This window comes from Stenella coeruleoalba (genome assembly GCF_951394435.1).
Source record: "Stenella coeruleoalba genome assembly, chromosome: 5".
NCBI classification, from domain to species: domain Eukaryota; kingdom Metazoa; phylum Chordata; class Mammalia; order Artiodactyla; family Delphinidae; genus Stenella; species Stenella coeruleoalba.
Window position 1 is genome coordinate 64,437,734 of NC_137150.1, and position 22,918 is coordinate 64,460,651.

Below are 22,918 nucleotides of genomic sequence, written 5' to 3' on the forward strand. Positions count from 1 at the left end.
TATTGAGTTGTATGAGCTGTTTATGTATTTTGGAAATTAAGCCTTTGTTGGTCACATCGTTTGCAAATATTTTCGCCCAGTCCATAGGTTGTCTTTTCCTTTTGTTTATGGTTGCCTTTGCTGTGCAAAAGCTTATAAGTTTGATTAGGTCCCATTTGTTTATTTTTGCTTTTATTTCTATTGCCTTGGGAGACTGACCTAAGAAAACATTGCTGTCATTTATGTCAGAGAATGTTTTACCTATGTTCTCTTCTAGGAGTTTCATGGTGTCATGTCTTATATTTAAGTCTTTAAGCCATTCTGAGTTTATTTTTGTGTATGGTGTGAGGGAGTGTTCTAATTTCATTGATTTATGTGTGTCTGTCCAGCTTTCCCAACACCACTTACTGAAGAGACTGTCTTTTCTCCATTGTACACTGAGTTGCTTTTAGGTCAGAATTCCACCCTTTGTCCATAAGCAGAAGCCCAAGTGTGTGAGTGGGTGGGGTAGCAGCAGGGTAGGCAAGTAGAATGACTTGCCTATTTGAGTAATATTGGAGGTCTACAGGCCATCTTCCAAAGGATTTAAAAAACACTAATGGGACCCTGCATTTCCTCATTGGTCTGCAGATTTCTGTGTGGCTGGAGTGCACGGTACATGGGGTGGAGTGGTGGGGGGGGCAGCTGGGAAGGAACATGAGATTTGGGTCCCCAGGGTCTTTGCCTGGGTCACAGGGCCACAGAAATACATTCAGTCTGTTTAGACAAATTACTCGGGGAATTATCCATTTCTCACTGAAGGTTTGGCCTCGAGCAAAAGGCAGAGGCTGGCTAGAGAGAGATGGAGAGTGGGGACCTGCTTTGTGTTAATGAGGCAGGTGGGTCACCAGCCCCGTAGTCCCCCCATCCCGGGGGCACTTTGCTCCTCTTCTCTAGGGAAGGCTCTTTACTGGCAGCCTCCCAGGTGGCCACCAGCTCAGCTCTGTTTGCAGGTAGAGACCTCTTCCTGGCCTGGCCCACTTTCCCCACAGTGACTCTGGCTCCTGGTGTTTTGTTGGCATTAATTATAGACAGCAGCAAAGTGCCCAGATGCCACAAGTGACTTTTTATTTTTCCATCTCACCTGATGCCTTTGTTGTTTGCTCTATTCTGCCCTGAATCTTTGTGAAATCTTAACATTTGCAACCCCTCAAATGGCTCACTTCACCTTTAGTTTCATCTGATGTCAGTTCCTGTAAGCATCTGTGGTCTTACGGGATGGCTCTTGTTTCTCTTAGCATCTCAGGGTCTTTTTCTCCTGGACACCATCCTTGCATATTACCACTCCTTCTCTCTTCCTTAGTGGATTTCTCACTTTTTCCCTCTTTACCAATTCTTACTTATGCACACCCCCCCACCAAAACTTGATTAGGGGAGCTCATTTTCTCATCATAGATCTTGTCTTAACCTTGGGCTGAGCTGAGTGTGAGCATGAAGTATGAAAACTCAGACTCCCAGAACTCTAACTCATTTCCACTAGAAACGTTACACACGGTGAGCAAGAATGTGTGTGAGGGAGGGACTGGAGGAGAGGAGCATTAGAAGAATGGGCAGAGTTTTCCACTGCTGGGAGTTTATATGGTATAGTAGTCCTGGAGATAGCCTGCCAAGACTGTTCAAAAGCCTGAGAAATTTGGAAACTTTTTGACCCTGCAATTTGATTTCTAAGACTGATTCTTAAGGAAATAACCATGGATTTCCCCCAAAGATTTAGTTTTACGTACTATTTGTAATATGCAAAAGAAGTTGAAGATGACTTAATTGTCCAGCCTTTGAGCACAGGGGCATATACTACAGCTAATCAAATGATGCTGCAGAAGACTACTAAATCATGTCTAGCTTTATTGGATCCTTGTAAAAAATCTGGATAACAAAATAAAACCAGGAAGGGGGGACTTCCCTGGTGGTCCAGTGGCTGAGACCCCGTGCTCCCAATGCAGGGGGCCAGGGTTTGATCCCTGATCAGGGAATTAGATCCCCGCATGTGCAGTGAAGATCCCTGCATGCTGCAACTAAGGCCCAGCACAGGCAAATAAATAAATAAATGTTAAAAAACAAAGACCAGGAATGGTGTGTTATCTGTAGTCATCTGGGGTGGAGAAGAGTGGGTGACTTTTTCCTTCTTTTGACCATTATATTTTCTAAAATTTTTAGATTAAACATACGTTTCTTTGGCACTAAGAAAAACAACAGTTGCTTTAAAAACAAACGCTATCCACCCAGCCAACCACAATAATACACAGGTTGAAAATTTAGGTTCAGTTAAAAATCTTCCTCCAATAAATTCGGAATTGAGTTCACATTTGTAACATTATAAACAAAATACTACAGGTCAAAGGGAGACCAAGTTGGATGCATTTGTTAATGGACATCAGTTGTCCACAAGCCTTAGATAAACACAAGACTCAGGGCCAGAACTGTTGCTTTCTTACCCTTGCTTTTCTTACCAATAATAGCAAGTAGCACAAGGATTAAGTGATTGTGGTAGAGTTTGCTTTGCTTCATCTGCAGCTCACTCTGAAATTGCTCAGCCCCAGAAGGGGTAGGTCTGGGTGAACAGATGGCCAGGTTGAGCCCTGGGAAGGAGGCTGTAGTTCTGGAAGGGGTTCTGAAGTGGCCGGAGTGACCAGGGGTGGGAGGAGCGAGGGTGTTTACCCTCCTGCGTGTATTAACATATGTGCCTCTGATGCTTAGCTGCCAACTTGGCTTTGTTTTTTTTTTTAACTTCCTGCAGGCAGAGTAGAGTGAACTGTGTAGAGATCTGCAAAGAGCAGCTTAGAGAGAAGCAGTGAAGTCCTGGACCGCAGCTGAAATGAACTGGTCCACTTGAACCTGCCCAAGCCCTGGGGCAAGGCCTCTGTCCCAGCGCTGAGGTAAGAGCACTCGAATCCCAGCTTGGGGATAGAGAGGGCAGAATGCCTCCTGTTGTGGGGTGGTGAAAACCTCCTCTTCTCAGGCTCAGGAAAGAAGGGGCAGTCGTTTCTGGTTCAAACCATCGGCTTCCATCTCAGCCCAATCGGAGGCAAGGTCATTTGGTGGCTAAAGAGGTTTTGATTTTTCAGACTAGGCCTTTTGGAATCTTAACAGGATGTTGTATTTTTTCAATTGCTGGTGAAATTTGAACTCCAAAGGGAATGAATTTATCCTCCAGGTAAGACTGCACCAGATTCAGGGGAATGCTTAACGTTGGTGCAGCTGCTCTGTTCTGCAAGGGAAATCAAACTTTCAGGAAACACAAACACACTCTCTCTCTCTTTCTCTCTCTCCTATCCAAGGAAGATAGAGTGACAGAAATTACGTGGGGAGGTTGTTGGAAAACATTCCATTAAGCTCACTGAAAAATGACTTTAAGGGACATCCCTGGTGGCACAGTGGTTAAGAATCCATCTGCCAATGTAGGGGACATGGGTTTGATCCCTGGTCCGGGAAGATCCCACATGCCACGTAGCAACTAAGCCCATGCGTCACAACTACTGAGCCTACGCTCTAGAGCCCGCAAGCCACAACTACTGAGCCCTCATGCCACAACTACTGAAGCCTGTGTGCCTAGAGTCCGTGTTTCGCAGCAAGAGAAGCCACCGCAATGAGAAGCACGCGCACTGCAACGAAGAGTAGCCTCAGCTTGCAGCAACTAGAGAAACCCTGCACACAACAACGAAGACCCAACACAGCCAAAAATAAATAAATAAAATAGAGGATACAGGGCATGCAGGTCTTCAAGGGCCTGGCTCAGGTTCTTTTCCATGGCCATGGCAGGCTCCTTAACATCCAGGGTTTTGCCCAGTTCATCTTGGGACAGCTTTTGCATGTCCTGGAAGAGGGCACAGTCACTGTGCTGCTTTTGCATCTTCAAGAGATGCTGGGCGCCCTCAAGCTTCTCCACAGTGGACTCGTGGAAGAAGTGACCCACACCCTCCAGAGCCGCATCCCTGAGGGAATATAGAAGCCCAGAGAGAGATGGCAGAGGAGTAAGATGTGGAGATCACCTTCCTCCCCACAAATACATCAAAACTACATCAACATATGGAACAACTCCTACAGAACACCTACTGAACGCTGGCAGAAGACCTCAGGCTTCCCAAAAGAGCCGTGTGGCTGACAGGGTCTTGGTACTCCAGCCTGGTGTCAGGCCCGAGCCTCTGATGTGGGAGAGCCGAGTTCAGGACATTGGAACACCAAAGACATCCCGGCACCACGTAATATCAATCAGCAAGAGCTCTCCCAGAGATCTCCATCTCAGTGCTAAGACCCAGCTCCACCTGATGGCCAGCAAGCCCCAGTGCTGGACAGATGCCAATCAACTAGGAAGACAGGGACACAACCCCACTCATTAACAGAGAGGCTGCCCCAAATCATACTAAGTTCACAGACACCCCAAAACACACCACTGGACACAGCCCTGCCCCCCAGAAAGATAAGATCCAGCCCCATCCACCAGAACACAGGCACCAGTCCCCTCCACCAGGAAGCCTACACAACCCACTGAACCAACCTCACCCACTGGAGGCAGACACCAAAACCAACGGGAACTACAAACCTGCAACCTGTGGAAAGGAGACCCCAATCACAGTAAGTTAAACAAAATGAGAAGACAGAGAAATACACAGCAGATGAAGGAGCAAGGTAAAAACCCACCAAACCAAACAAGTGAAGAGGAAATAGGCAGTCTACCTGAAAAAGAATTCAGAGTAATGACAGTATTTTGGAGAGTAAATCCAAAATCTTGGAAATAGAATGGAGAAAATACAAGAAATGTTTAACAAGGACCTAGAAGAACTAAAGAGCAAACAAACAATGATGAGCAACACAATAAATGAAATTAAAAATTCTCGGGATGGAATCAATAGCAGAATAACTGAGGCAGAAGAACAGATAAGTGACCTGGAAGGTAAAATAGTGGAAAAAACTACGTCAGAGCAGAATAGAGAAAAAACATTCTAATTATAGGGGTCCCAGAAGAAGCAGAGAAAAAGAAAGGGCCTGAGAAAATATTTGAAGAGAGTATAGTTGAAAACTTCCCTAACATGGGAAAGGAAATAGTCAGTCAAATTCAGGATGCACAGAGAGTCTCATACAGGATAAATCCAAGGAGAAACACACAAAGACACATTAATCAAACTATCAAAAATTAACTACAAAGAAAAAAATATTAAAAGCAGCAAGGGAAAAGCAACAAATAACATACAAGGGAATCCCTATAAGGTTAACAGGTGATCTTTCAGCAGAAACTCTGCAGGCCAGAAGGGAGTGGCAGGACATATTTAAAGTGATGAAAGGGAGAAACCTACAACCAAGATTACTCTACCCAGCAAGGATCTCATTCAGATTCAACAGAGAAATTAAAACCTTTACAGACAAGCAAGAGCTAAGAGAATTCAGCACCACCAAGTCAGCTTTACAACAAATGCTAAAGGAACTTCTTTAGGCAGGAAACACAAGAGAAGGAAAAGACCTACAAGAACAAACCCAAAACAATTAAGAAAATGGTAATAGTAACATACATATCGACAATTACCTTAAATGTAAATGGATTAAATGCTCCAACCAAAAGACATAGACTGGCTGAATGGATACAAAAACAAGACCCATATATATGCTGTCTACAAGAGACCCACTTCAGACCTAGGGACACATACAGACTGAAATTGAGGGGATGGAAAAAGATATTCCATGCAAATGGAAATCAAAAGAAAGCTGGAGTAGCAATTTGCATATCAGACAAAATAGACTTTAAAAAAAAGACTATTATAAGAGACAAAGAAGGACACTACATAATGATCAAGGGATAGATCCAAGAAGGAGATATAACAATTGTAAATATTTATGCACCCAACATAGGAGCACCTCAATACATAAGGCAAATGCTAACAGCCATAAGAGGGGAAATTGACAGTAACACAATAATAGTAGGGGACATTAAAACCCCACTTTCACCAATGGACATATCGTCCAAAATGAAGATAAATAAGGAAACAAGCTTTAAATGACACATTAAAGAAGATGGACTTAATTGATATTTATAGAACATTCCATCCAAAAACAACAGAATACACTTTCTTCTCAAGTGCTCTATTCTCCAGGATAGATCATATCTTGGGTCTTACATCAAGCCTTGGTAAATTTAAGAAAATTGAAATTGTATCAAGTATCTTTTCTGACCATAATGGTATGAGACTAGATATCAATTATAGGAAAAAAAATGTAAAAGATACAAACACATGTAGGCTAAACAATATGCTACTAAATAACCAAGAGATCATTAAAGAAATCAAAGAGGAAATCAAAAAATACCTAGAAACAAATGACAATGAAAACACGATGACCCAAAACCTATGGGGTGCAGCAAAAGCAGTTCTAAGAGGGATGTTTACAGCAATACAATCCTACCTCAAGAAACAAGAAACATCTCAAAAAAACAACCTAACCTTACACCTAAAGCAATTAGACAAGAAGAACAAAAAATCCCCCGAAGTTAGCAGAAGGAAAGAAATCATAAAGATCAGATCAGAAATAAATGAAAAAGAAATGAAGGAAACAATACCTAATATCAGTAAAACTAAAAGCTGGTTCTTTGAGAAGATAAACAAAATTGATAAACCATTAGCCAGTCTCATCAAGAAAAAAAGGGAGAAGACTCAAATCAATAGAATTAGAAATGAAAAAGGAGAAGTAACAACTGACACTGCAGAAATACAAAGCATCATGAGAGTTTACTACAAGCAGTTCTATGCCAATAAAATGGACAACCTGGAAGAAATGGACAAATTCTTGTAAAAGCACAACCTCCTGTGACTGAACCAGGAAGACACAGAAAATATAAACAGACCAATCACAAGCACTGAAATTGAAACTGTGATTAAAAATCTTCCAACAAACAAAAGCCCAGGACAGATGGCTTCACAGGTGAATTCTGTCAAACATTTAGAGACGAGCTAACACCTATCCTTCTCAAATTCTTCCAAAATATAGCAGAGGGAGGAATACTCCCAAACTCATTGTGCGAGGCCACCATCACCCTGATACCAAAACCAGACAAAGACATCACAAAGAAAGAAAACTACAGGACAATATCACTGGTGAACATAGATGCAAAAATCCTCAACAGAATACTAGCAAACAGAATCCAACAGCACAGTAAAAGGATCATACACCATGATCAAGTGGGATTTATCCCAGGAATGCAAGGATTCTTCAATATAGACAAATCAATCAATGTGATACTCCATACTAACAAACTGAAGGGTAAAAATCATATGATAATCTCAATAGGTGCTGAAAAAGCTTTTGAAAAATTTCAACACCCATTTATGATGAAAACTCTCCAGAAAATAGGCATAGAGGGAAACTCCCTCAACATAATAAAGGCCATATATGACAAACCCACAGCCAACATCGTTCTCAATGGTGAAAAACTGAAACCATTTCCTCTAAGATCAGGAACAAGACAAGGTTGCCCACTCTCACTGTTATTATTCAACATAGTTTTGGTAGTTTTAGCCACAGCAATCAGAGAAGAAAAAGCAATAAAAGGAATTCAAATCGTAAAAGAAGAAGTCAAACTGTCATTATATACAGATGACATGATACTTCACATGGAGAATCCTAAAGATGCTACCAGAAAACTACTAGAGCCAATCAATGAATTTGGCAAAGTAGCAGGATACAAAATTAATGAACAGAAATCTCTTGCATTCCTATATTCTAATGATGAAAAATCTGAAAGAGAAATTAGGAAACACTTCCATTTACCATTGTAACAGAAAGAATAAAATATCTAGGAATAAACCTACCTAAGGAGACAAAAGACCTGTATGCAGAAAACTATAAGACACTGATGAAAGAAATTAAAGACAATACAAACAAATGGAGAGATACACCATTTTCTTGGATTGGAAGAATCAACACTGTGAAAATGACTCTACTACCCAAAGCAATCTACACATTCAGTGCAATCCCTATCAAATTACCAATGGCATTTTTCACAGAACTAGAACAAAACATTTCACAATTTGTATGGAAACACAAAAGACCCCGAATAGCCAAAGCATTCTTGAGAAAGAAAAATGGAGCTGGAGGAATCTGGCTCCCTGACTTCAGACTATACTACAAAGGTACCGTAATCAAGGCAGTATGGTACTGGCACAAAAACAGAAATATAGATCAATGGAACAGGATAGAAAGCCCAGAGATAAACCCATGCACATGTGGTCACGTTGTCTTTGATAAAGGAGGCAAGAATATGCAATGGAGAAAAGACAGCCTCTTCAGTAAGTGGTGCTGGGAAAACTGGACAGCTACATGTAAAAGAATAAGATTAGAACACTCCCAAACACCGTATAAAAAATAAACTCAAAATGGATTAAAGACCTAAATGTAAGGCCAGACACTTTAAAACTCTTAGTGGAAAACAGAGGCAGAACATTCTATGATATAAATCACAGCAAGATCCTTTTTGACCCACCTCCTAGAGAAATGGAAATGAAAACAAAAATAAACAAATGGGACCTAATGAAACTTAAAAGCTTTTGCACAGCAAAGCAAACCATAAACAAGACAAAAAAACAACCCTCAGAATGAGAGAAAATATTTGTGAAGGAAGCAACTGACAAAGGATTAATCTCCAAAATATACATGGAGCTCATGCAGCTCAATATCAGAAATTCAAACAAACACCCCAATCCAAAAATGGGCAGAAGACCTAAATAGACATTCCTCCAGAGAAGATATACAGATTGCCAACAAACACACGAAAGGATGCTCAACGTCATTAATCATTAGAGAAATGCAAATCAAAACTACAATGAGGTATCACCTCACACCAGTTAGAATGGGCATCATCCGAAAATCTACAAACAACAAATGCTGGAGAGGGTGTGGAGAAAAGAGAACCCTCTTGCACTGTTGGTGGGAATGTAAACTGATAGAGCCACTATGGAGAACAGTATGGAGGTTCCTTAAAAAACTAAAAATAGAACTACCATACGACCCAGCAATCCCACTGCTGGGCATATACCCTGAGAAAACCATAATTCAGAAAGAGTCATGTACCTCAGTGTTCATTTCACACTATTTACAGTAGCCAGGACATGGAAGCAAGTGTCCATTGACAGATGAACGGATAAAGAAGATGTGGCACATATATACGATGGAATATTACTCAGCTGTAAAAGAAACGAAATTGAGTTATTTGTAGTGAGGTGGATGGACCTAGAGTCTCCTACAGATTGAAGTAAGTCAGAAAGAGAAAAACAAATACCGTATGCTAACACATATATATGGAATCTAAAAAAAAAAAAAAAAAGGTTCTGAAGGACCTAGGGGCAGGACAGGCATAACGACCCAGATGTAGAGAATGGACTTGAGGACACGGGGAGGGGGAAGGGTAAGCTGGGACGAAGTGAGACACTAGCATGGATATATATACACTACCAAATGTAAAATAGATAGCTAGTGGGAAGCAGCACAGGGAAATCAGCTGGGTGCTTTGTGACCACCTAGAGGGGTGGGACAGGGAGGGTGGGAGGGAGTGGCCAAAGGGAGTAGATATGGGGGTATATGTATACATATAGCTGATTCACTTTGTTATACGGCAGCAACTAACACAACAACATAAAGCAATTATACTCCAATAAAGATGTTTAAAAAATAAATTGTTGGTGACCTGAAATTGGCTATAGTGGGAAAATTGATACCACAGAAATTAGCCTTTGCTGCAAACCAGGGCTTTTTTGTTTTGGAGATTCAGATTACCAGCACACCTCTGGTTCCAGGTCTTGCTCTACCCCGGACATGCTGGGAGGCATGGGGCAAGTCCCTTCACCTGTGCATCCCTTGATTTCTCTTCTGTGAACAGTAGGTGCTCAATAAGCATTAGTTGAATAGATGAATAAGACTGAGGTTCTGTTCTTATTATTCCATAAGTTAAGGTCCCATAAGACAGTGAACATGAAGTGTTTTTCATATTGTGAATTTCCCTGCCTGTGGAGGGAGGGCTTTAATTGATTGGTGAGCCTTTTGTGTATTGATGAAGTGAAGTTGGCTGGTACTTCCCTTTTTGGCTCTCGCCTCTTGGGAAATCTGTGAATTACTGATACCCTTTCATAAGGGCAGATGAAAACTCTCCATTTACTGACCGACATCTGGGGCAAATTTCCTTCCTGGAAAAATCAAGAAGTCAAGAGTAGCGTGAAAAGGAAGCCCTGGCCCTGCTGGGTATGAGAGCCAGGGCTGAAATCAGAGCTTTGGACTCAAGCTTTGATGGGGGGGTGGGGGTGGAGGAGGAGGGGCGGGTTCAGCGGAGCAGGGGCACTTCCTGCCAAATGTGAATGTTAAACAAAAGCCTCTTTCTTCAAGGCCCTGCTGTCAGCAGATTAGCGCTAATTAAATTAGCATAATGGAGCCCCCGCCTCTGCCCTCTCCCTCTGCTTTTTTCTGAACCTTCTGGCTCCTTTTCCCAACCTCCTTTAAGTATCTTGAAAGAGGGGATGGGGAGAAGGCAGGGCATCAGTTAAGCACCAGTGTACTGTGTAGAAGTGTAGTTTGTAAAATTACAGAAGTGGAAAGGACTATAGGGGCCACCTGGTGCCACACTTTCATTTTAAGAAGCCAGTTCACACAGCCATGGTTATCGGTGCCTGAGGTGAAGGTGTGTGCTCCAGGGGAGGGAGGGACATGGGCTGGTGAGACGGGCACTGCTCCTGAGGCCACTTGCTCACTGAACCTTTGCTTGTCCCTGGCATGGGGACATGTGGGTGTTCTCCAGGTGCCAGCCCTGTGTCCCCCTCCTCAGCCCCTCCCCTGTGTCTGCTGCCCCAGCCCCAGTGCACTTCATGACGTGCCCCTCCAGTGCACTTGGAGTTAAGTCTTCTTCCTCATCAGAGGCTTGGCTTTCTGGGTCAGTGAAACCAGTTGAGAAGATGTTATCTGAGGATATTTAAAGTATATATACGCAAGGAAGGGTAGAGAAGGGCGTTGACTGATCTCAGGGTGGTTCCAGGATCTGTGCTTGCGATCTGGTCTCTAATTCTGCAATGACCTAACAAGGTGGGTATTTCTATCCCCATGTGGCAGATGTAGAAACTGCGTCTCAGAGGTAAAAGAGACTTACTTGCCCAAGATTTCACAATTCAAGAGTAACAGAGATGTAAACTAAGCCTGTCTGTGCCCTCTGCAGCTTCTCAAAGTTCCGGAGTGTTCTTTATAGTAAGTACTGGCCCCCCAGTACTTGTTCCCCCAGGCTCCTTTCCCTCATCTCTGAGGCTATGGGAACAGCTGCAGCTCAAAGTGCTCGGAGCTTTATGAAAAGATTCACTGTTCCTTTCAAACCCCAGTGGCTGTTCCCTGTGCAGTAACATAGCATCAGAGTGAGGGAGTATCCATAGAGTGCTGAAGTGTAGTCCCCTCATTCATGGGATGCCCCAGGCAGTGAGGAGGATTCTCCTGGCCCCAGGCCTCTCAGACAGTGAGAAGGTGGGGGGGGGGCGGTTTCTTGGCCTCTGTACTCTCAGTGCTCTTTGCAGGGGAATGTACCGAGTTAGGTCTGTTTGGTTTTCCTCCATGTTTAAACAAGAGATTATTCCTCTGGTAAGAGGGATTTAATTCAGTTTTATAGATATTTACTGAAAGCCTGCTGTGTACCCAGCCAAATATCCTGGCCTGTTTGGGCAAGAGATTCTGGCCCAGCCTTGGGCACATGGATGTGACAAGGGACACGGGAGGAGCTGCCTACATCAGAACATGAATTAGGGCTGAAAGAGTTCCTTGGAGAGCTAGTTGGTTGGCCTTCACGTCTTATATCTGAGGGAGGGGGGCCCAGGAAGGGAAAGGGCCTTGTCTGTGACACAAGTGGAGCTGGAGTCTGTTCTGAATGTCTGGTCAGGGTCTGTCCCACCAAACCACTCTGGCTGTAGAGGGCAGAATGTTCAGGAGAGGAGGTACAGCCCGCTCTCTGCCTTAGCCTGTCTGGCCCAGTACTTGTGATGGGCTGGGCTTGACTGTTAGAGGAATTTGTGGCAATGGCAACCCAGCAGGGAGAGGGTGTCATCTCAGTGATGCCGGAGATCCCCTGGCATCCCAGTGATTCTTTCAGATTCCTCCTCGAGGCCTTGCTTAGGACAGGGGTCTTCACGCTGGAAAGTCACTATTGTGGGAAGGCATCACAATGCAGAGAAGAGTGCCCCAGCTTTGAAGACGTTTGATCTGGGTTTGAGCCTGGCTTGACCGTAGCTGCATGACTACCTCGCCTTTCTGACTCAGTTTCCTCATATGTAAAATGGGCTGAATAATACCTACTTTGAGTGAAGATTAAAAATTATTTTTATAATGTTCTTCCCATAAAGTAGATGCTTATTAAATGATACCCATTTTTTTTCCATGCAGCTCTATTAAGGTATAATTGAGAGACAAAAACCTGCATATATTTAAATTGTACAATTTGGTGAGTTTCGACATATGTATACACTTATGAAGTTCTCCGCACAAGTCAGGTTAATGAGCATAACCATCAACCCCCCAAGTTTCTTCCTTCACCTAATCCCTCCCTTCTGCCCCTCTCCATGTCCTGCCTCCCATCCCTAGGCAACCACTAATCTGCTTTATTGCTATAGATTGGTTTGCATTTTCTAGAACTTTACATAAATAGCACAATACAGCATATGTTTTTCTTACACTCAGCATAATTATTTTGATATTCATCCATGTTTGTGTATCAGTAGTTCATTCCTTTATTGCTGAATAGTGTCTCACCATACGGAAATATCAAGATTTGTTTATCCATTCATCTGTTGACAGAGTTCTGGGGTTGTTCCCAATTTTTGGCTGTTAAAATAAAACCTATATATATATATATATTTGCAGCAACGTGGATGGACCTAGAGATTATCATACTAAGTGAAATAAGTCAGGCAGAGAAAGACAAATATCATTTGATATCACTTACATGTAGAATCCAAAGAAATGATACAAATGAACTTATTTACAAAACAGAAATAGACTCACAGGCATAGAAAACAAACTTATGGTTACCAAAGAGGAAAGTGCGTGGGGAGGGATAAATTAGGAGTTTGGGATTAGCAGATACAAACTACTACATATAAAATAGATAAACAACAAGGACCTACTGTATGGCACAGGGAACTATATATATTCAATATCTTGTAATAACCTATAATGGAAAAGAATCTGAAAAACAATATACATATATATATATACAAATAACTGAATCACTGCTGTACACCCGAAGCTAATACAACATTGTACATCAACTATACTTCAATAAAAAGGTGTTCCGTTTGAAAAAAAGCCACTATAAGCATTTGTGAAAAATCTTTTGTGGGGCCTATGCATTCTGTTTGGGTGAATACCTAGGAGTGGAATGGCTGGGTCATATGGTAGGTGTATGTTTAGCTTCTTAAGAAGCTGCCACGCTTTTTTCTAGAGCAGTTGTACCAGCTTATACTTCCACCAGCAGCGTATGAGAGTTTCAGGTGCTCCACTTCCTTGTCAGCACTTGGTGTGGTCAGTCTTTTTAGTTTTAGCTATTCTAATAGGGGGGTAGTGATAGCTCATGGGTTTATTTGCATCTCTCTGAAGAGTAATGATGTTGAGCATCTTGTCATGTGCTTATTTGGCATCTGCATATCTCCTTTGACGAAATGTCTGTTCAGATCTTTTGTTCATTAAAAAAATTGGATTGTCTTCTTATGATTGGATTGTAAGGGTTCTTTATATATTCTACAGACAAGTTTTTTAATTTGCAATATATTGCAAATATATTTTCCAGTTCTGTGGCTTCCACGTGGTGGGAGACAGTAACACATAAACTAAGAATTACAATTCAGTTGACTAGTGCTGTGCTCAGGAAGTACAAAGGAAGATCAGTAATCTTAGCATGGGAAGTCAGGGAAGCTTCCAGGATGCAAAGGTATGTGACTTGGGTCTTAAAGGAAATTATAAGTTAGCTAGGCAGGGGAAGGGCAGTCTAGGTAAAAGTTTGTATGTGCAGAGGCACGGAGATACAGAATGTCATGGTGCATACCAAATTGTAAGTCATTTGATTGGAGCCCTGGGATTTTTGGAGTAGAAGGATATGGGCTGGAATCCCAGATGCCCTCTTACTGGCTGTGCACCTCGTTTATTTATTTATTTTTAACTTTTAATTTGGAAACAATTATAGATTCAGGGGGAGTTGCGAAGATAGTACAGAGAGGTCTGGTGTATCCTTCATTTAGTTTCTTCCACTGGTTTCATCTTATACAATTATAGTACAATATCAAAACTAGGAGTCTGAGGTTAGTACAACTGTGTGTGGAGCTGTGTCATCTTCTCATATGTTTAGATTAGTGGAGCCACCGCGGTAATCAAGGTATGGAACGAGTCCTCCACACAAATGTCTCTCTCGTGCTACCCATTCATCATCACGCTGGCCCAGCCCTTTCTCCCTTTTCCCATCCCTATAATTTTGTCATTTTGAGAGTGTTCTGTAAATAGAGTCATATGATATGCAACCTTCTGAGACTGGCTTGTTTTCACTCATCATAATGCACTTCAGGTCCATCCGGGTTGTTGAGTGTACCAATAATTTGCTCTTTTTTACTGATGAGTGGTATTCCGTTGTATGGATGGATCACAGTTTCACTATTGACCTAATGAAGAACATTTTAGTTGTTTCTAGTTTTTGACTATAACAAATAAAGCTGCTATGAGCAATTGTGTACAGGTTTTTATGTGAACATAAACTTAATTTTTTAATTGATTTTTAAAAATAAATTTATTTATTTTTGGCTGCGTTGGGTCTTTGTTGCTGCGCACAGGCCCTCTCCAGCTGCAGCAAGCAGGGGCCACTCCTTGCGGCAGCGTGCGGGCCTCTCACTGCAGTGGCCTCTCTTGTTGTGGAGCGCGGGCTCTAGGCGCGCGGACCTCAGCAGCTGTGGCTCGCGGGCTCGAGCACAGGCCCAGAGGTTGCGGCGCACGGGGCCCAGTTGCTCCGCGGCATGTGGGATCCTCCCAGACCAGGGCTCGAACCCGTGTCCCCTGCATTGGCTGGCGGAGTCCCAATTACTGTGCCACCAGGGAAGCCCATATAAATTTAATTTTTCCAAAAAAACAGAAGCCCAAACATTTTTTCTGTATTTTTCCAGGATAAATGCTGAGTTGTATGGCAAGTGTATTTTTAACTTTTTAAGAAACTGCCAGATTGTTTTCTACAGTGACTGTATGGTTTTCTGTTCCCACCAGCAGTGTAGGAAAGATCCACTTTTTCCATGTCCTCATCAGCATCTGGGGTGTCCTATTTTAATTTTAGCCATTCTAATAGGTGTGCAGTGGTAGTTCATTGTGGTCTTCATTTCCATTTCTCTAGTGGCTATAGTTGTGTGACTCTTAGCCTTTCTGCTCTCAGGTCAGGTCGGCTGTATGAATCTAGACTCCAGCCTGTACCTTTTAAGTGTGAGAAGCAAAAGGCCCTAGTGCTGATAGCCCCCTCCCACCATTTCTGGAGCTTCCCTGGAAGTCTGGCTTCCCTTGTTTTCTGATCCAGTTAGCCGGCTACAGGATCTTTCTTCATTGTCCTGGGTGGCTCCAGGAAAGTGATATTTTATAGAGCTGAGTATTTCTCCAGGGGAGGTTTTTTTGTTTGTCTGTTTCCCATAGAGGAGCAAACAACCTGTAAGTGTTGATTTTTTACCTCCACCCTGTCCCTCCCTGGTCCCCGTGTGCCAGCATCTGTACTTACTGGCAGCTGAGCTGGAGAAACCTCTGGAGCTGACCCAGGATGACTTTTCTCAGTGTTTGGAGGTCTGAGGTGCCAGGGGAAGCTGCCATGGCCTCGGGCCCTCCCTGTGCTCACAATCTTCTCTTCTTTTCACTTACAGATCGAGAGGCAGCTTTAATGTGCTGGGGAAAATAATAATGGTAGCTGCGAATTGTATAGCACTTATGATGTACCAGGTACTAAGTGCTTTATGTATATTTACTCATTTAATTCCCACAACAACCTGACAGATCTGGGTTCCAGGTGCAGAGCCTCAGTTTCCTCACCTGTAAACAGGGTGGTAACAATCCCTAGTGGATAGATTGGGAGGGCTAAGTAGGGGTGGCGTAGTGACTTACCCCCCTAGAGAACGCTGGTTCCCTCTCCTCTACAGGGGCCCTTAACAATCGTGAGCACCCAGCTGTACTGCCGTGCTGCACTGAAAGAAAGTGGGTGTCTGTATCCCTTGCTCCACTTCAGTCAAAGATGAGTGTCCATTCACTCATTCAGCATCCAATCAACTTTAAGAATGAGCACCTACCGTGTGCTTGCTTCTGTACTAAGCACTGTGAGCCCCAGAGCTACAGTCCTTGACCTCATGCAGCACGTGGTCTACAGAGAGAGACAAATACGAATTTAATAATAACACAACTGAGTGTAAACTCATGAATTGTGGGATTTCTGTAAAGGCAATTCTCTGGTGCTGTGTGAGTGAACCAGTCTGAGATCGGAGGATGCGTCCTCGGGGAAGTGATTCTGGCTTGGAGTCTGATTCCTTAGCCTTGATCTACTGCAGAGGCCCATGTGGAATGTTCTATAGGATCAGCTCACTTTAAGCTGCGTCCTGACTATAGACTGACCTGATGCCTGGCCATCCCAGTGCTCTCCCCCCCATAACAACCCAGACTATTCCATGAGGTTACCCATCCCCAACCATTCACAGCTGCTGCTGACCCCATGGGGACCAAGACTAAGCTCAGGGCCACACCTTACAGGGCTGGGTCATCCTTTTCTGTTGTTTCTTTGTTTTTGAATGTGCTCATGACTCAGTCAACTTATTACACAGTGAGCCACCGTGGTAGAGTTATTCGTCAAACAGATTTTTTAAAAACCATCTTTATTGAGGTATAATTTATATTCCATGAAATTAACTTGCTTTAAGTGTAAATTCAGTGATTTTTCGTAAATTTACTGGGTTGTGCAACAATTACCAAAATCCAGTTTTAGAACATTTCCATCATTGGTTGGGTCATCTTCAAATGGAAAAGGCAAGGGATTATTTTTCACCGCAATAGCTCCGTAACTCCTTTTTATGGAATTAGTTCTGTGCTCCCAGCAGGAGGATCTCGTTAATTAATTCAATTAGTATTTACTGAGAGCCTGCTGGAGCCCACAGCTGGGCTAGGTGCAAAAGGCAATAAAGAGAGAAACAAGTGGAGATGGCAGCTTCCCTGTGGCTGACAAGCTTCCTATTGAAGATACATTGTTAAATGTAACCCACCTGCAGCTTACAGTTTGCTTGTGGCTGCTGCAGGGCAGGTGATTATTTTCTACCTTGTGGCTCGTAATTGATGAGGCAAGGGCCTTGCTTTTGCAATACTGCTATTGTACTGAAATTATTGGCCAAGCAGAAGGAGGGAAGTGTACTCTCCAACATCTGCAAACTGCTGTAGGCGTTGGCAAGCCTGGATGCAGGATCTGGGAAGAGAGGGGATTGGATTGGGTGTGCTGTTTGCAGTGCGAAGATTCGACAGGTGGACTTGGGGTGAGCGGTGAGGTGTACTGAAGGAGGAAAAGAGTGCGGGGAAAGTCAGGGAGTTGCGGCTCACCAGGTGGCCTACAGCTTAGGGGTGCCTCTGCGTGCAGTGGGGTGTTGCTTGGAGGCGTGGCGGTAAGGCGGGAGTGCAAGCTTGGATGCTAGACTGAGGAATTTGGACTTGGTGGAGCAAACAGGGAAGATGCTATTTTAAGTCTTGGAGGAGGGCTGTGACTATTCAGAGCTGGGCTTGGGAGAGTAATCTCGCGTGAGCTGAGAGATGGGAAGTGGGCATGGGTTAGGAGGCTATCGAGAGCGTCTTAACGTTAGGTGACGTGGACCTGATGCGAGCAGGAGAAGGGCGGCAAGGAAAAAAGAAGTGGGTGGGAGAGAAGATCCTGCCAGGTAGGGGAGAAAATCTCTCTGTCCCAACCCCTTCTCCCAGGTTCCATACTTGCCTTACCCAGCTGCCTTTTGCACTTCAACCAACCGCTCAGGCTCAGCCTGTCCAAAGCCCCCTCCACGTCATGCTTTCCCCTTGCCTGGCGTACTTTTCTCTCCCTGTCCCATTCCTCTTGCCCAGGAGGAAGGAGAGGAGCCAGAAAGAAGCGGAACGCTGTCCCTTTGGAAGGCAGCGCCGTAGAAGGTAGCGGCAAGAGATTTCCAGGGAGGGAGGTGCCAGATGCGAAGGCGGTGAGTGAGTGCGGGCGCTGAAGACGGGCCGGGGACTCAGGTACTCGTGTGAGGCGAGTGGGGTGCCTCGGGTGCAAAATTTAAGGAGGCACTGGGTGCCAACCCGGCTTGCACAACCCTGAGAGTGAGGGTCCTGGACTAGGTTCCTGGAGAGAACCGGTAGTTGGGAGGACGCCGGTGACTTTGAAGAAAGCATTAGCTTTCAAAAAGTTAAGGACCGGGCTTCCCTGGTGGCGCAGTGGTTGAGGGTCCGCCTGCCGATGCGGAGGGCACGGATTCGTGCCCCGGTCCGGGAGTATCCCGCGTGCCGCGGAGCGGCTGGGCCCGTGGGCCACGGCCGCTGGGCCTGTGCGTCTGGAGCCTGTGCTCCGCAACGCGGGGTGGGGGGGCCGTGGGAGGCCCGCGTATCGCAAAAAAAAAAAAAAAAAACCCAAAAAACCCAAAAAGTTAAGGACCAGGTGTGGAACGGTTTCTTCAGAACACCTTCCATAGGAAGCTTCCTGAAGCTGTCTGGGGGCCTGCCTGTCTGCTTTCTCCCCACCCCAAGACAGCCCCTCAGTGTCTCCACGGACTCTCTAGGCTTCCTGGAGCACAATGTGAAGACCACTGATTAAGCCTAGCCCCCCATCTTACCAGAGAATTCTGAGACCCAGAGAAGTACATGACTTCGTCCAAGGTTACACAGGGAGGGGTGACCTTAGGGGTCTTCTTTACTTTGATTTATCACCTTCAGTTGCTTTAGCTTCTCTTTTCATTGTTCCTCCCAATCTCCTCCTCCCTCTTCCAACTGTGAGAATTGGCAACAGTTGATATTCAAGGACTCATCTATATTGGAGGACTGAGGGCTAATTCTGAGAAGTCTGTTTCTAGAGTGCCTGTTGCCTAGCACACTCTTGTAGGGGCTTTCCCATTCATTATTGTATTCGTATAAGGACTTTCAAAGTACTTGTCATCGTCCCATTTTCCTGATGAGAGGACTGAGGCTCAGAGAGGACAAGGGCTGGCTTAGATTTGCATGGTTACTAACTGGTGCTGCCGGACCCAGAGCCCGTGTTCTTCCTCCACCACGTATCTCTTTAGTTATTCATACAACTGAGTGCCTTGAGGCCAGGCACTAGTTTGGTGCTGGTATGGTACAAAGGAGACAAAAATCCTGCTGAAACTTATTCTGCTTGTCCCCCTGCTTGTGCAGGGGATTGACCTGTGCTTCTTAAGGTCCGCTGCCTCGGGGTCTCTGGGCTGCCTGTGGTGGCTGCTGTGTTTGGGGCTGTTGCTGAGATACTGTCCGCGGCCTAATTCATTCCTCAGCCGTGTCTCACGGACTCCTTTCTCTGTGCCTCTGGGTCACTGAAACATTCCACTGAAATCACTCATAGGTGACATAGGCAGTTTATTCTCCAAGGAACACGGTTTCCCCTACATTTCTTAGCTTTTATCACCAGCCATTTCCTTTGGCCACCACCCGTGTAAAGAGCTCTGACTCAATCCCATGACTTAGCCCTGATAAGGCAAGTTATTTTGGCCTCCTCTGCCCTCAGCCCCAGTGAGAATTTGGACTCAATGTTTGCACTTCTCGCTTTAGACTGTTTGTCAGAGTTTGTGGAAAAAGCCATGTATTATTAATGCCTTGGCCGGGAATGGCTGTGCCCTGCCAGGTTGTCATGTGAGCCCTCTGAAAAGCCCTAGGCTGCAAGGCCCCAAGCTCTCCTGGGCCCAGGGGCTTTGGTGGGAAATGTGATCCTATCCTACAGAAACTGCAAACAGCCACCGAGGGTAGAGAGGAACTTGGAAGGGGTGGATCGGAGTCTCACCCAGGAATTCGTAACTGCTTAGAGAGTGTCTCATGGGGCTGATTCCATTCTGCTTCCGTGGGACCCGCGGTTTGTTGAAGGTCTTTTAGTCTGATGTCCTCCTCCCCCATAAGACAAAAATGAGCTGATTTAAAATCAGCTAAGTAATATTAAATATTAAAATCAGTTGAGTAATATTTAGAGATCTGTCTTACAGTGGGTGATATGCTGGCCACTTGAAATCAGTGATGTAGTTTTAATCCTCAGAACAAGTCTTTGAGGTGGCGCTTGTTATCTCCATGTAATGGATGAGAAAACCACCTCTGAGATGTCAAATGAATTACACAAGGTCATGCAGGTGGTAAGGAGTAGAGATGGGATTTGAACCCTGGTCCATCTGGGCCAAAAAGCTCATGTTCCTTTCAGGACATCGTGAGCCAGCAGACATAAAATATTTCCCTGACCTCCTCTGGTTTATCCCTATAGTTGGTCCCAGCTCCTCTGTCTCTCATCTTTGTGGCTTCCCATCTCTCTGTAAAGATCTTCTGGAGCTTGTATTCCAGTGGAGACCTGACTAGAGTTTAGTATTAGTTGGGTCAGGGTTTGGTGGGGTAGATGGTGAGGCTGCAGGCCAGCCCAGGGCTGAGGAGAAATGGTCTCTGGCACCTTCTCCTCTGTCAACTGAAATGGCTCCTCTTCATGCCCCATCAAAGCTCCTTTTTAGTGCTTAGGAGCTCAACTCAGAGTTTAGAGAAAATAATCTATCACTTGCTTGCTTAGAAAACCTCCCATCAGTCCTAGTTTTTTTCCAGGATAAACTGGGACTAGATACACTTATGTTTGGAGCAGATAATCCTGTTGAACCCCATTTCCCATCCCTGAAGCTCTCATACTCTCACCCTTCACAGCTTCTCACCATTCCTTAAGTACAACAGGCCCACTTTCATGACTGAGCCTTTGCACTGTGTTTTGTTTTGTTTTGTTTTCTATTGGGCTTACCTCTTTCTGCCTGGTAAGCTCTTATTCATCCTTCAAAACCCAGGATGAACTTTACCTTTTCTGACTTCCTCTAGCAGAGTTGGTACCACCCCAGCTCTTAGTTCCTAATGCCTTACTTGATCTTTCCACCTGTCAGTTTATGGGTCTTCCCCTTTCTCTAAGGCCTCAGGAGTAGGAACTGGACCCTATTTATTTCTCTATCACCTGTACTTGGGGCATATTTGTATGGACAAATGCATAAGGGCTCGTTAATTAAACTATTTAAGTATGAGTCGCAGGTGGCCCCACTTTAACTGAAATGCAAGGTCAAGGGACTTTAGAGAAAGAGAAGCGATAGGCTAAGGCTGTGGTGCTATTAACTGATCGACAGGTGGGCCAGGCAGTGTGCTGCAAGCATTCCTGCAAATGGACCCCATTGCAGAGAGAGAGGGTCCCAGAGGAATGAAGCCATAACGCAAAGCCTGGCAGTTGAGGAGCGAAGCACGGCCTGCCCGACTCCCCAGGCCAGCCTCTTCAACTCTGTTCCCAGCCTGCCTCCCAGGAGAGCTGGGTACAGACCTGGAGAAAAAGTGGGCATTCTGAATGGTCCCAAAAGGAAGGGGAGGCGGGTGGCATATAGGGGGGGAGCAGAAGCAGAGGCAGGAGGAAGTCCAGGGCAACCTTTCTTTCCTTAATGTGGCGCTGGGGGCGTCTTGCTGGCCAGAGCTCCTGCCTGATGTTAGCTCCTGAGGATGCAGTCGAGCTGAGTCCGAGAGTGAATTTGGAGCCGGGACCCGGTCATCCTGTGCCACTGGGCCTCTTGCCCATTTAACTCCTCCTTCCCCTGCTGCTGGGTGTAGGCACTTACACTTTAGAGATGGTCAGATCTGAGCTTAAATCCTTGTCTCACCCATTTTAACTGCAAATTTTGTAGCACTCAGCGAAAATAACAGGGTTGCTATTATTATTATGTTGCAGTGATGATGACACTATTGACGGGGTTTGTGTTAAGTGGTTTATGGCATTTCATTTATTCCTCTGAATACCCTAAAGGTAGATGCTGTTATCATTCTGAAGTCACAGGTAGAGGACTGAAGCGCAGAGAGGCTAAATAACTTGCCCAAGGTCACATAGTGAGTAAATGATGGAATCAGGTAGTGGACCCAGGTTTGCCTCACCTGATCCACTAGGCCGCCAGTCTCCAATTTGCCTCATCTTAGTCACCTGGGGCTCTCTGATTCCGCCTGGCTGGGGCCTGGGGAGCAGTGGATCTAATAGGTACCCAGGATGATATTAAGATCTGGGAAGTTCAGGAAACACTATATGGTACTTTCCTGCCTGTAAGGTGTGACACCGCTGGCCCACAATAAATATTAGCTGTGAGTATTATGACATGAATTGATTGAAAAAATATCATGCAAAGACTTTCATCTTTTAAAAATTCATTAGTCCTAGAACTAGATCTTACAGGTAGAAGTCAAGGGAAGTAGATTCTGGATCAGTGAACCTACATTCTAAAACTATAAACTCAGAACTATCGGATGGAATGAGCTGCCTTCAAAGATCCCTGTTGCTCCTGTTCAATCAATCTGTGACAGCACATAGCGGGTGTGCTTTAAGGACCTGGGGCCAGGTGTGTGTCTGCCCTCTGCACGCATGCGCTGGGGAGGACTTGGGTGTGTGAAGGTTCCAGCGGAGCTTGAGTTTAGGAGCTATGCAAAGTCAGAAATGATCCCAACTCTGGGAGGGAAAGCAGAGGCCAAAGCATGTATATATTTTGGGGCCATAGCTTCCTGTGTTGTGTCCTGGGCAACCTGCACTGGTCTCCTCCATAGCTTCTGAGCCTCTAGACCCGCAGTCCTGCCATCAGGGCGCTGGGCACTTCATGTTTCTCAGAGACTGCTGGCGGGCAGATGTCTTTCTATCTCTTCCCAG

The 22,918-nt window shown here is 44.7% G+C and overlaps 1 protein-coding gene across 15 annotated transcripts in view; it reads left to right on the forward strand.

Annotated features, from left to right (window-relative positions):
- The window catches only part of ST6GAL1 (ST6 beta-galactoside alpha-2,6-sialyltransferase 1), a 155,878-nt gene that overhangs the window by 23,881 nt on the left and 109,079 nt on the right, over positions 1–22,918 (forward strand). For 12 of the 15 annotated variants that reach the window (XM_079921552.1, XM_079921559.1, XM_079921562.1 and 9 more), the window contains one exon: positions 2,753–2,891. The exons of 2 other annotated variants lie outside the window; for them this stretch is intronic. The gene's annotated coding sequence lies outside the window, so the exon portion shown is untranslated. Of the gene's footprint in view, positions 1–2,752; positions 2,892–18,103; positions 18,216–22,918 lie in introns of those variants that run through there. One more of the 15 variants, XM_079921556.1, reaches the window with a different exon arrangement.